Source organism: Taudactylus pleione, unplaced genomic scaffold (assembly GCF_031769625.1).
Source record: "Taudactylus pleione unplaced genomic scaffold, aTauple2 ptg000380l, whole genome shotgun sequence".
Lineage (NCBI taxonomy): Eukaryota > Metazoa > Chordata > Amphibia > Anura > Myobatrachidae > Taudactylus > Taudactylus pleione.
The window spans coordinates 4,686,472-4,700,316 of record NW_028284781.1 but is presented as its reverse complement, the minus strand read 5'-3'; the positions used below and the strand labels follow the sequence as shown (position 1 = coordinate 4,700,316).

Here is a 13,845-nt window from a genome sequence, read left to right as displayed (position 1 = left end):
AAAACCTGATGACAAACAATATGTCGTACCGATTTGACATGTCACACTCTGGTCCTCCCTCTTCCCTCCGTCATTCGTATGCCGGACCCCGTACAGAGCGTGTTTCAGCGCTAACAGGAGCAGCAACAACACATTTTCAAGTATACTCTACAACTTTGGTATGTGTAATGTGGGGGCTGGCTTTTGCAGTCTTTGGGGGGATGTTGCAAGGTTGACGTAAATCTTGCTGTTTTTATTATTAAATGGGGGGGGGGAATTTTTCAGTCTTTGGGGGGCTTTTGCCAGGGTCACAAAAACCTTTCTGACTTTATTGTTAAAGTATATTATTAAACACCAAATACAATTATATAACATTTATTTTAAATTTGGCAGAAATTTGAAAACAACAATTTGACAGTAAAAACTAAACATATCAAAAATGTAAACATTAATTAAAAACTAATAATACAGTTTAAACATTATATAGACACAAATTATATAATTTAGGTATGGTGTAGCATGCCACCATTTGTATTACTCAATTATATGTCTTTTTTTTTTTTTGCAAAATGCTCTTGGTAAAGAGCAAAGAAGTTACAAAAGAGTTAAGTCTCTAGACAACATGAATGTCTTTGGAAGGTCCGAGGCAAGGAGTACTTAAGCAAGCAGAAATGTGCCAGAGCAATCCAGGTCCTCATCTGCATAAGCAATCCGTACCACAGTGATGCGGATTGGGTCAGCAAAAAAAATCCCAAGTTACCGAACGTTGTTCCTCAACACAACACAAGAAAATGCAGGCCTCAAAGCGATCCGGGACGGGAACAGATGAGGTGTATCGCACTAAATTGTGGTATTATGACTTGCTGAGGTTTACCCTTGGCCAAGGCGAACAGGGCCGCCTTGAATTCGGAATACCTGCCAAAAGGGGAGGAAGATGAGGACCTGTAGTGACATTGAAATGGTAAGTGCATACTGTAATCATCTAACCAATTCATCTTGCCATGGCACTGCACCCACACCACTGAAATATTCCATGTAGTCCTCACAGGTCTGCCTGGCACGTGAACTCAGTGATTGAGTTCCAGTTGCTGCAAGTGGTGTCCATCTATCCTCCTTCTCTGCATGCTCCACTTGATCTGGCAAAACAGTGGAAGTGGCACTTTGATGTTGGCTTTTGTTGCATAGGAAATTGAGCAATACACAGCACGCCATAACCACCCAGTCAATTTTGTCCACACGCAGATTGAGGGCTGTGTGAAAAATGCAAAATCTATTACTTCACATTACAAATGCGTTCTCAACAATTTGCCTAGCCCTTGAAAGTCTATAATTAAAATCTGCCTCTCTTTGGTCAATGTTCTTTGCGGGTATGGCTTCATAACGTTTATTGTAAAGCAAACACCTCATCAGCCACCAAGACAAACGGTAGTTCATGTTTAGTTTCTGCGATAGATAGTATGCTCAGAGTATTGAACATAATTTTTTCGTAAATTGCAGTTTGTTGAAACGAGCCATCATCTGAAGCTCTGCCATTCTTCCCGATGTCCACAAAATAAATTCATAGCACTGACCACTGCCATCAGCACAATGCTAAAGAAGCCTTTATAATTGTAAAAGTACGACCCGCTGTTGGGAGGTGGTGTTATACGGTTATGCTTTCCATCTATAGCTCCTCCACAGTTGGGGAAATACCAGCGGCCCTCAAATTCGTCAGCAATACTTTTCCATTCCTCTGCAGTTGTTGGGAGCTAGAAAAAAATAATTAAAATGTTATCTCCGGCGATGCTGGGCTGCACCCGGAATCAAGTCATCAGGATCCCCACAATGCCACACCCCATTTAATTTAGGCCACACCCCATTTTCAGGTGCCGGCACACCAGCAAAAATCAGAGTTCGTACCGGGTGTTACCAGATGCGGTGACGCCTCTGCGCCAGACCCAGAAAACAGCGCCGGAGCCACGATAACAGGTAAGTTATCGCTTCAGCACTGGGACTGTTTTTTTTACATTATAATCATGTTGAGATTTCATCAGTGTCGACAATGTCAATATGCTGAGCATGTCGCCATTATGCCCATGTTTATATTCTCATATCAACATTATGTTAACATAATATACCCAACATACTAGTAATGCTCTAACTCTAACTGGGCAGCACAGACGGTGTAATGGTTAGCATTACTGCCTGACAGCATTCAGGTCGTTGGTTCGATACCCACTACAGCCCTGTGTGGAGTTTGTATATTCTCCCTGTGCTTGCGTGAGTTTCCTCCTGGTGCTCTGGTTTCTTCCCACATGCCAAAAATTTACTGTCAGGCTAATTGGCTCCCACAAAAATTAACCCAAGTGTGTATGTGTGTGAGCATGCGGTGGGGAATATAGATTGTAAGCTCCACTGCAGCAGGGACAGATGTGAATGGCCAAAACATTCTCTGTAAAGTGCTGCGGAATTTGTGTGTGCTATATAAATAACTGGTAATAATAACTCTACTAAGCTTCCTTGGAAATTATCTCACAGGCCTGTAGACCTACATTTAATATATCGATGGCCAAAAGAAGGTCCCATAATGTTCTTTTGAATCAATATGGAATTGGCATCTTTCTATTGAATGCATTAGGGCCTGATTCAGATTTGTGCACTGTTCTGATGTTTATGGAGTTCAGTGATTATCAATAATCCACACATGCATTTAAGTCGCAATGAGCATGCGTTAAGAACCATTACTATAGTCCAGTGATTCCCAACCTTGGTCCTCAAGGCACACTAACAGTCCTGGTCTTAGTTATATCCATAATTGTTCACAGATGGTTAAATCAAAATAACTGAGGTACTAATTAAGTCACTTGTGCTCAAGTATGGCTATCCCTAAAACCTGGACTGTTAGTGTGCCTTGAGGACCGTGGTTGGGAACCCCTGCTATAGTCGCTGCAAGCAACTATTTATTTGCAGTGTAAATGACAGTGAGCGTTTGTGGGAGGTAACGGGGCGTAGCCTGCAAAGATGGCAGGAGTGTTTTGGGGGTGTCACACCCTGCAACTGCGATCCCGTACACAAGGAATATGGCTGCGACGCCTCAGTTCCCGCAGGAACATACTCACTCAGGAATGCAACAAGATGATGCTACATATTTTTGCGCAGATGCTGCGTCATTTTCCGCAGATGCTTGGTTATTTGCAAAGCTGCAGGTGGATGTCTCAATAAATCTCCAGGCGGCTGTGACATTTGCATATTTTCGCATAGCAGCTGCGTACAAATTCAGAGCTGAGACGGCATTAGCGTACATCTCTGAATCAGGCCCTTAGTGGTAATAATATCAAACTTTTTCTCGGTTCGATATTATTTCCATGAACACACAGGGGGGTATTAAATTAGCTGCAGGATTTACCCCGTGACTAATTACTGGCCAAAATCCCTGTGGCGTGAGGAAAGCCTATTCAATTAAATAGCCTTTTTCCCGAACTGAAAAATCGGGACTCATGCATGGAAAAACACTGATTCTGCGTAATCAACGGGTTTTTTCCCCACATGTGAGCCCGAATTTTGTTTCTTTCTGCAGACTTCACCTCCCACCTCCATGAGCTGCGAGGTTCAGTCCGACTGTGGGGTAATCCGGCGCGGCAATTAGCAAAGGAATACCCCCACAGTTGCAAGGGGAGAAAAGGTCACAACTGCGCAATTACAATAGAAATACCAGAGAACACTGCCATCACCTTGCGAATGTGAATAAGGGGTCTATTTACTAAGCAGCGTTAAGATAACGAGTGAAAAGTGATAAGAAAGTGATAAGGTGCCAGCCAATCAGCTCCCAACTGTCATTTTTCAAACACAGCCTGTGAGATGACAGTTGGGAGCTGATTGGCTGGTACCTTATCACTTTTCACTCTGTCTCCTAAGAGTGCTTAGTAAATAGACTCCTTATTCTTATGTCTCCAGAATCAATCCGAAATTGATCTTTTCAAAAGATTGGTCTTTGATGTCTATCCCTAATTTTGCACAGCTTCCATACACCACAATGTGGTACGTGTTATAGCACATCATATTGTAACCTTACACTTATGCAGGGATTCCCAACCTCGGTCCTCAAAGCACACCAACAGTCCTGGTTTTAGTGATATGCAAGCTTAAGCACAGATGGTTAAATAAAAAAACTAAGGTACTAATTAAGTCACCTGTGCTCAAGTATGGCTATCCTTAAAACCTTGAGGACCGTGGTTGGAACCCCTGCACTGTTATGTCAAATACAGGCGACAGCTGCATTTTGTTGTGGGGGAAAGTTCTATTAATGTGTACTAGGGACTGGGAATTAAATCAAATTAGACAGATTTATAATAAATTTGTGTTAGGGGCAAGTCAGCTGTAACGAGCCCCCCAGCAGCCGTGGGTGAGAAGAGCGGCTTACACAGCACAGCACAGCGGTAGCCAGCAGGAGTCTGAACAACAGGTTCCCTTCTGCAGCGTGATGTTGTAAAATCCTGTGTCCTCCTGCAATGAGCACATAGCACGGAGTCACGGATCACGGTGTGTGTGGAGGTTGGGGGGGGCTCCTTTGAGAGTGAGAACCGGGGCAGGGACATCCCTACAGCGTCACCGTTACACGGGCGCGTTTACGATAACCCGACACACACAGCATCCGCCACAGTGACTGACTCTCCTCCCCCAGCGTCACCTGTTGCTAGGATGGAAGACGCATGAGGGGGCGGAGCTGTGCCGCAGATAGACCACGCCCTCCCAGCGCCGCCGGACTTCCCCGTGACGTCAACGGCGGTTCCCTGCGTCAGGCGCACTGCGCTCCGGGCAGCGGCGTTACCAGCCCCCCTGACGATGGCCAATAGGTGGAGACAGCGGAGGCGGGACTTCCGGCGGGCGCAGGAAGTCAGACTGTCTCGGTTTTTTTTTTTCCATCCTCCACCTTCTCACGGGACAGAGAATTTGCCGTTGTCCGCGGGTTTCCCGCCGCCTGACCCCCCGTGTCCCCGGAGCTCCCTGCCCTCTCAGCCTGGTGTCCTGTGCTCTGCCGCTCCCCCCTCATCTGCGGATATATCACGTTGTGTGCGGTCTCTCCCAGCGGCCCTGTCGTCACGGAACGGATTATTCCTTACCCCTCCTATCCCGCCTGACAGCGAGAGCCAGAGGCCGAGCAGGCCCAGACCTGGATCCCAGCCCGGGAAGGTGAGAGCGTCTGTGCGGCCCACACTACACGCCCCATCATATTATCCGTAGCCCCACTCTCACTGACCCCTCCGGTGCTCTTACCCTGTGCCCCGCCCACTATCCTCATCCCCATAGTCCTCCCTTCGTACCTTATCCCCCACCATCCCCATTATACATGCCTTCTCCCCCACCTTCCCCATAATCCTCACTGTGATATACATACCTTCTCCCACACCATCAATCAACCTCACCATCATACCTTCATCACCAACTCCATAATCCTCACTATCATACATACCTTATCCCCCACAATCATTCTAATCCTCACCACCATACATGCCTTTTCCCCCCACCATCTCCACATTTCACACCATCATATGCATATCTTCTTGCCTATCATCTCCATAATTCTCACCAACATGCCTTCTCCCCCACAATCATCCATACTTCTCCACCATCCCCATAATCCTTACCAACATAATACCTTCTCACCCGCCATCATCCTCATCATCATAAATTCTCCTCCCACCATCCCCATAATCATCACCCATCATACATACCTTCTCCCCCACCATCATACATACCTTCTCCCCCACCATCATACATACCTTCTCCCCCACCGTCATACATACCTTCTCCCACACCATCCCCATAATCCTCACCCATCATACATACCTTAACCATAATCCTCACCGATATATACATACCTTCTCGCCCACCATCTCCATATTGTTCACGATCATACTCACCACAATCACCATATTATTCATCCTCTCCTTCACCATGATACTCTCCATTGATCTTTTCTTCATCATTATCCTCTTCTGTCACCATAATCACCATTATCCTCTTCTGTTGCCATAATCATCACTCTTATCATCTGTTACCATGATCCCTCGCCATCATCCCTTTCTCTGTCAATCGTAACAATCATCCCCTACGCCACATGTTATTCCTCACCTTTTAATGTAGCATGCAGATTTTCAGAGGTTCTTCTGACCAGACAGACATATTGATGTTAGCAGCTGCAATATGTATTTGGGGTTATTTTTTAATCAGTCTTAAAAATGCTTTTACTCCTTAGCAGGAATTATCCGAGTGGTTCCTGGAATAATATGAGTTCTACTGAACACTGAATTGGCACCTGAGTTTGTAGATACGTCTTATAGTTTGCTCTACATCAGTGATTCCCAACCTCGGTCCTCAAGGCACACTAACAGTCCTGGTTTTAGTGATATCCATGCTAAAGCACATATGGTTAAATCAAAATAACAGCTATTAATTAAGTCACCTATGTTCAAGTATGGCTATCCTTAAAACCTGGACTGTTAGTGTACCTTGAGGACCGTGGTTGGGAACCCCTGCTCTACTTGATTACGATTAGTTTTAATTACCCTCTTCTGTTTGTGGATGAGGACATCATTAGTACACTGTTGTGTAAAATATTTTGTTGGACCCAAAACTTATTCTGTCATCTCTGAGCAGATATATACTCTATTCCATTCCATTACATTAATAGTGATCGTTCTATGTTTATGAAACTTGTTGAATCTTGGCACCCTAGAGTATCAGCATGTTTTTCCAAGACACCCCATAGGCCAAAAGTTTCTTGTTGAGAAATAAAAAAAATATATATATTTAAATTAAGTAAATAGTACTTAACGAGGTTCAGTTATGTGGTGCTGGACAGGGGTGTGCTTCTGTTTGTCCACAAATTTTATGATGGGCAAAACCAATGCTGGTGACTGGCAATCACATGGACCATATATGATTTGGTCTTAGGACACCAATTTGTGGCACCTCTGCAAGTGCCTCACGTCACCCCCTTGGTGCCACAACATCCAGTTTGGGCAATACGGCTGTAGATGCAGATAGGAAAAAATAGTCGTACATATGACATTACAAAGCACTAGGCCAGTCTTCCTTAAACTGTCATTGTTTGCTTTTGCATGAGTATTGTATTATTTACACAGCACAGTTCTCTGATATCACCAAACATGTTCCTGTCTAGATTTGCCCACATTGATAATGCACATTTGTTACATTGCTTTTGCTTTTATTTTATCACAATTTTCTTTTGTTTGCTGATCGTTTTTCTGGATTATGGGAGGTTACTACAGTGATTAACAGGTGGTAGTGCTTGACCACTTCCCCCTTGATGAAAAATGGCCCTCTAGATAGATATTATGTGATGAAGTTGTGCATTCCACTGAATGATTAAATCCATCCAGGTGCCAGAGAAGAAGCAATTTATATTTGAAATAAATGCACAGCACTCCCAAGTTGTCAGAAACACAGCAGTGTGTTTATTAGGCTTATATTATCATAGCCAAGAAGATAGAAAATATATAAAATATAATTTTCGAACACATTTGTTAATTGTGCTTATAAAATCGAATTACTAAGGGAGCAGATTCAATTCAGCGCATGGATATGGCACCGTGAAGGAGTTCCCAGAGCTATTGAAGTCAGCGCACCGTTAGGCCGCCTAAAGGATTTCTTCTTGCACCCTCCTGAGGGTGTGAGCAGAAATTTGACTAAAGTGCAGTCCGAGAGGCTGTTTGCCGGCTTAGCGCAGCGCTAACAGAGCCTTCGCGGCCGGCACTTTAGTCAGTTAATGTTGGTTCTCACGACTAAACACCCAAGTTAAGTCGCGAGAACCGGCTTTCTTCGATTTAAGGTGTTCTAGTCGGACCAAACTGCGAGGTGAATTAAATAGCTCCAGGACCAACTTCCCAGCGCTGTTCACCTCACACTGAATTGAATCACCCCCAAAGAATGAGATCTTTACTTTTGAATTTACAATATATTGGGCTCAATTCAATGCAAATTGAATAGCGTCGGGAAGGAGTTATTCAATTCAGCGCGCTGTAATGTCGGAGAATGCTCAGTCTCGCGCCTTAAACATGGTGTTTAGTCGCGAGAACCGGCATTCTCTGACTTAAGTGCCTGCCGCGATGCTGTTTCCACCGCGCTAAGGCAGAAAACAGCATCGTGCCAGTAGTTTTGTTGGATTTCTGTTGGAGAAGAAAATCCTTCAGTTGGGCTTAAGAGCGCGCTGAATTGAATAGGTCTGGGAGCTTCTTCCCGACGCTATTCAATTCGCATTGAATTTAGCCCAGTGTGTATATATGTGTGTGTATATGTATGTACATATGTGTGTGTGTGTATGTATGTATATATGTATGTATATATGTATGTGTATATATATAATATAGGTTGAGTCTCCCATATCCAAATATTCTGAAATACGGAATATTTTCAGCATGACAGAGATAATGAAACCTTTGATTTTTGATGGTTTAATGTACATAAACTTTGTCTAAGGCACACATTATTAAAAAGATTGTATAAAATAACCTTCAGGCTGTGTGCATAAGGTGTATATGAAACATAAATGAATTTCATGTATGTACACAAACTTTTTTGATGCACAAAATTATAAAACATATTGTCTAAAATGAGCTGCAGGCTGTGTGTATAAGGTGTATATAACACATACATGCATTCTGTGTGTATATCTGGGTCCCATTTCCAAGACATTTCATTATAATATGCAATTATTCCAAAATACGGAATATTCCGATATCCAAAATACCTTTTGGATATGGGAGACTCAACCTGTGTGTGTGTGTGTGTGTGTGTGTGTATATATATATATATATATATATATATATATATATATATATATATATATATATATATATATATATATATATATATTATATATTCCCTCTCCCTCCCACCCACCCACCTTAAAACATCAAAATGTACAGTGGTAGTGCTATCACTTCTGGCTATGTACCAGGCCTTCTCAATGCGCGGTTATGAGGCCATGCATGTGCGAGCGTTAGTTACTGTAGAGGTATCCGAAGGATCCCTCTTCTAAAAAATATAGCAAAAATAGTCCACCATCCACAGATGCTTTTCGAAGAATGGTACATCTCGCAGTTTCACAGTCCCTATAGAAATGTATGGGGACTGTTTTTGCGATTAAAAAATGAGGGACTGCACCTATGAAATCAGCAGTGGTACCCTTTTAATACTTTGGCCCGTATTCATTTGCCGCGAAAAGGCCGGGACTTTTCGCCGTCATCGCTAGTTTTGCCTCCGGAAAAGTATCACGTTCGTCACCCGCTTTTTGTCCCACCGAAACTCAGTCAAAGTGCTGTTAGATTTGGGGAAAGCAGCCTGACACCCCCCCAAAAGATGCACTGACATGGGGGATCACTATGGATACCCCCGAATAACCCTGCTGTGAAGGTATTTGGGGTACTTGAATGGTCTCAATTGCTGCTATTTTGCGTCTTTGCACAAGTGGTGCAGAATACCATTTAGAAGGTTTTTTTTTTTTTTGCAAAAATAAGTCCCAGCAAATTTGGGTCCTGAAAATAGGTGCAAGCATGGCTAAAACTCACTTAAGTGAGGTTTTAAAAAAAAAAATAAATAAAAAATGTAAAAAACGCACCTTCAGCAATCCACCTGGAGTCTATTTCGCTAGTTTTTATCTTTGTCCCCCAACTTTAGTTTTTGTTTGTTTTTTGCCCCCAAAAGTAAAGTACTTTTTTTGGTTCTAAAGTTTTTTTTTTTCTATTTTTAATTTTTTTATTATGCAGCTTACCTTTAGGGGACTGTCCAAAGGGTGCTGGGGGGTTTTCAGAAGTGTGTACCCCAAAACCGTAATTCTGCAAATTTTTTCGACCCCTATTCATAGGCAAATCTTTTCCGCTGGTCAAACTTTTCGCACCGGCTAAAAGTCTTTGGAATTGAATACGGGGAGAAGTTCTCGCCTGGCGAAATGACGTCACCAGCGAAACTTTCTCGCCGTAAACGGCTTTTCGCCAGCAATTGAATATGGCCCATTGAGGCGATACTTTAGTCATTCAGGAATTCGCCGAAAGTGGATTTTCCGCAAAACATGCTTAGTATGTATACTCCAATATATGCTCACTTTACGCTTTACTATGAATTTATTGTTGCATGATTTTTTTAAGTACTCTTAAATTGTAGCTGTTTGTTCATAGTATGGTGGGGAATTCAATTGTATTTTTTCTCACCTGATCCCCTTGTCTAAATTGACGGGAAATTGGGGGCAATACTAATTTGTTTTGGATGCTCATTACTTTTTGCAGTTGTGGCGCCCGAATGCAATGGCTAAACCCATGCAAAGTCCTGGCTAGTGTGTCCAAAACTCTGACTGTTCATATTTATGCTCTCTTCCTCCGCAGGGTGTGAGTAGGAATCTGGGCACCCGCAGCACTCGCGCTCGATCATAGTAACAATTAAATTGCTCCATTGGGCGCCTATTACGAACGAGCCTGCAAAAAACAATTGCATTCCCTCCTAAACATCTGTATTGTATATAATTTTTATGCTTTAGAATTTGTACTATTATCTCCTATTTATGGCGCTGTGGATACTTTGTGGTGTCTTATAAATAAAAGATAATATATACACAAACAAGTTTGAATAGTGTTCATTCGATCAGCAATTCATAATCATGATAAAATGAATGGTGCGTACACACTGGCCCTGATTCAGAGCCGGACGCTCTGACAGAGCGCTTGTTCTGAATCAGGGCCGGGCTTTTTTTTCTTTTTTTTAGAACTGTCTCCTGGCCGCTCGCATAGCTGTGGGTGACCATCGCGACCATTGGGCTTGCAACGAGACCCTTATGGTAGGGTCTCGTTGCCGCAAGCCCCAGAGAGATTTCTGCTCTAAAAGAGCCGAAATCTCTCCCACTGACATCACTCGTGATGTCAGTGGGGCTGCCCCCAAACGGAGGCGTTCACATGGGAACCCCACCATTTGGGCAGCCACTCCCCCGGCCCGCCCACCAAAGGGGGCGTGCTGTCACTCAACATCGACAGCACGCCCCCTTTGGTATGAGACCCAGAGCGACGGATTGCCCGCCGCTATCCGGGTCTTGCGCTCTGGGCCACCATCGACCCGGTTGCGAGCGCTCAGCGCTTGCGACAGAGTATGAATCAGGCCCACTGTACGATCAGTCAGCGATAACGATATCGCTGACTGATCGTCCTGCACCTTCCCGGTGTGCTGGATGATTGTTATTGTTCATCCAGCAATCCACCACCAACGACCGGGGTCCCTATGTAACCTGGTTGATATCGACCAAGTTGGCCTGCATGCACGGGTGATGGTCGATATGGTTATCGTCCATATGTGCCCGCACATCACTGGTCGTTGGGCGCCAAAAAATGAACGATAACGATATGGTCGATATCGTTCATTTTGTGCATTTTTATCATATCGTTTACACGCACCATAAGACTTCTGTTTCTGTTTTTTTGTTTTTCGTAAGTATAAGGATAAATTGTATAGATCAAAGTACAATGGCGTTTGTTTTTACTTTTCAGTGCACTAGTTTGCAAACCCCATACTAAGATCTGTTTGTATGTCAGCCACAGTAGTTGGTTTCACACTTTTATATTTGCAATGATGTTCAGTTATAGGAAATGAGAATCACTTCTGTGTATTTGGCACATGCTTGTCCCATGCTGGTTTGTCGTGTAAAGGGAAGAGTGTACATGTTCTGTGCCTCACACACCACTATCCTGCAATAATTCTGTTACTCCTCATCTTTTGCATAAATGTCTGACAACTACTTTAAAACCATGACCCCTGGATATTTCTTTTTTTTTTTTTTACACAACCCTTTCTTTCCTGTCAGGAGAACTGAAGCTGTGTCAGCTCCTGCAGGACCTGCACTGCGTCTGCTGCATCCTATCTTTGCAGCTGCCAGATAACTTGCTTATCTACTTGTGTCCTCTTTTTGCTCTTAGTTTGTGGAGTAACACTCTGGGGCCCATTTATTAATTATTGCATTTGCAATGCGATCTGGATGTTATCTTAGGGCCTGAATGTGCCATCTTCAAATGGCATAAGCTGCAGAGACAGTTCTCTAATGCTTCACATTCCAGATGTTGGTAAATCTGACAGCCTCGCACCCCAATAGAAACCTATGGGGGTTGTGGTGCTGGCGGAAATGGAGTGACAGTGACAGCAGCAGGTATCGGCGATGTCTGCTGGGATCTCTCCATAATACATCTGGGGGATACTTAATATTCACAGGTATTCCATTTTCGGGGAATACACCGTAATATTAAATGATAAATTGGCCCCTGTATCTTTAAAGTTTTTCAGAATATTTTTTTGTTGCAAGTTATTGAGCTCTGGCATTGAGTTAATCCGAATTCACTAAAATAATTATCATTCATTTCATATTAGAGTATTTGCAACACTCATGTTAATATGCAAAATAACCATGTCCAATTTCCTGTGGGAGATACCATTGTGTTAGGTGGGTAGCAAATACTCCAGAACAAGTATCCACCTTCCAGTTCTGCATGGATAATGTTAATCATATGTTTAGTTTCACCCTGTATTATACTAACATGTGCCCATAATGTAATCCATTGATCTGCTAATTCTATCCATTCTGATCATGACATCATTTACTTGTTTTGGCCTTAGACTAATACAATGTTACAGGCTGTATTTTTCCTGCCAGTGCAATGCTGCATTCCGAAACAAACTATTGGCAAATACTAGTTCTTGAGAAATACTAAACCATCCATTTCTTATTTCAGGCTGGACAAATGTAAATGTGCATATTTGTTATCATTATATAAGTAGGGAAAAACAAGTGTTTGCTTGTCAAAGAGCCCTAGAGGCCAGGAACTGATTCTTATGGTTCCTGGAAAATACAGTATGTTGGGCATGGGAATAGAGAAATGGGTGTTCCCTCATGGGTTGTAATTTATTGTTCTTTTGAGCTACATAATATTTTGTGCATTTATATACTGGACCTTGATGCTAATTCAATTCAATACAATGTGCAGCATGCTCAGCTGTACACACATTGCGCAGTAATGGTATTGTCGACGTCTTTGCCAGTAGGCACAATGTGCTGTTCTGGAACTGCACCTTGTGTCCATTTGCTTTGAACTGAGGGCCTGATTCAGAGCCGGATGCTATTTGCGCTCGCTCGTTCAGAAAAAGGGGCCTGCTATTTAAATTGAGCGCTCGCTCTTTGCGGTCTGTTGACGCCTCTATGTTTGAGCGAGTGAACGAAACATGCGCTCGCTATTTTGTAAAGACACGCCCCCTGGCCGCTCGCATCATACGTCATCTCCGCTATTTATTAGATTAATCGAGTACATCGAAAGGCGTCTGAACTGCTCGCAGTGCTTGTGGTTGGATTTTCCTACCGCAATCATGCGAACAGTTCAGGCTAAGAAACAACCAAGTGACGTGGTCGATGACGCTGCTTTGTTACTTATGCACATCCTTAAAACGCCAGTTTTGACCGTTTGGCACGCCTGCGTTCGGAACTCCACTCCCCGTTTTCAAGCACCTTCCCCTGTTACCACCCACAAACGCCTCATCCTGTCACTCAAATTAGCAGGCACTCGCAGTTTTGCGAACATATGTTTTCTGACTGCACTGACTGGTTGGCGCATGCGCATTACGACCCATACGCATGCGCAGATGTGCGAACATCGCTCGGAATGAACGAGCGGCCGCTTATGAGCGGCTCTGAATCAGGCCCTGAATAACCCCCATTGCGAGGTATGCTGTATTTGTACACTGTGCAATGTATTAACAGCTATTCTTAAAAGTTAATAGACAGCCACAAATTTGTATCGATACACCCTCCTGTGTGCATGACTCCATCCCTTTGAATTAAGGGCC

At 43.4% G+C, this 13,845-nt stretch overlaps 1 protein-coding gene across 1 annotated transcript in view; it reads left to right on the top strand.

Annotated features, from left to right (window-relative positions):
• Positions 1 to 4,841: 4,841 nt before the first annotated feature.
• The window catches only part of LARP4B (La ribonucleoprotein 4B), a 102,073-nt gene continuing 93,069 nt past the window's right edge, over positions 4,842 to 13,845 (top strand). The window contains exon 1 of the mRNA XM_088445443.1: positions 4,842 to 5,148. The gene's annotated coding sequence lies outside the window, so the exon portion shown is untranslated. The remainder of the gene's footprint in view (positions 5,149 to 13,845) is intronic.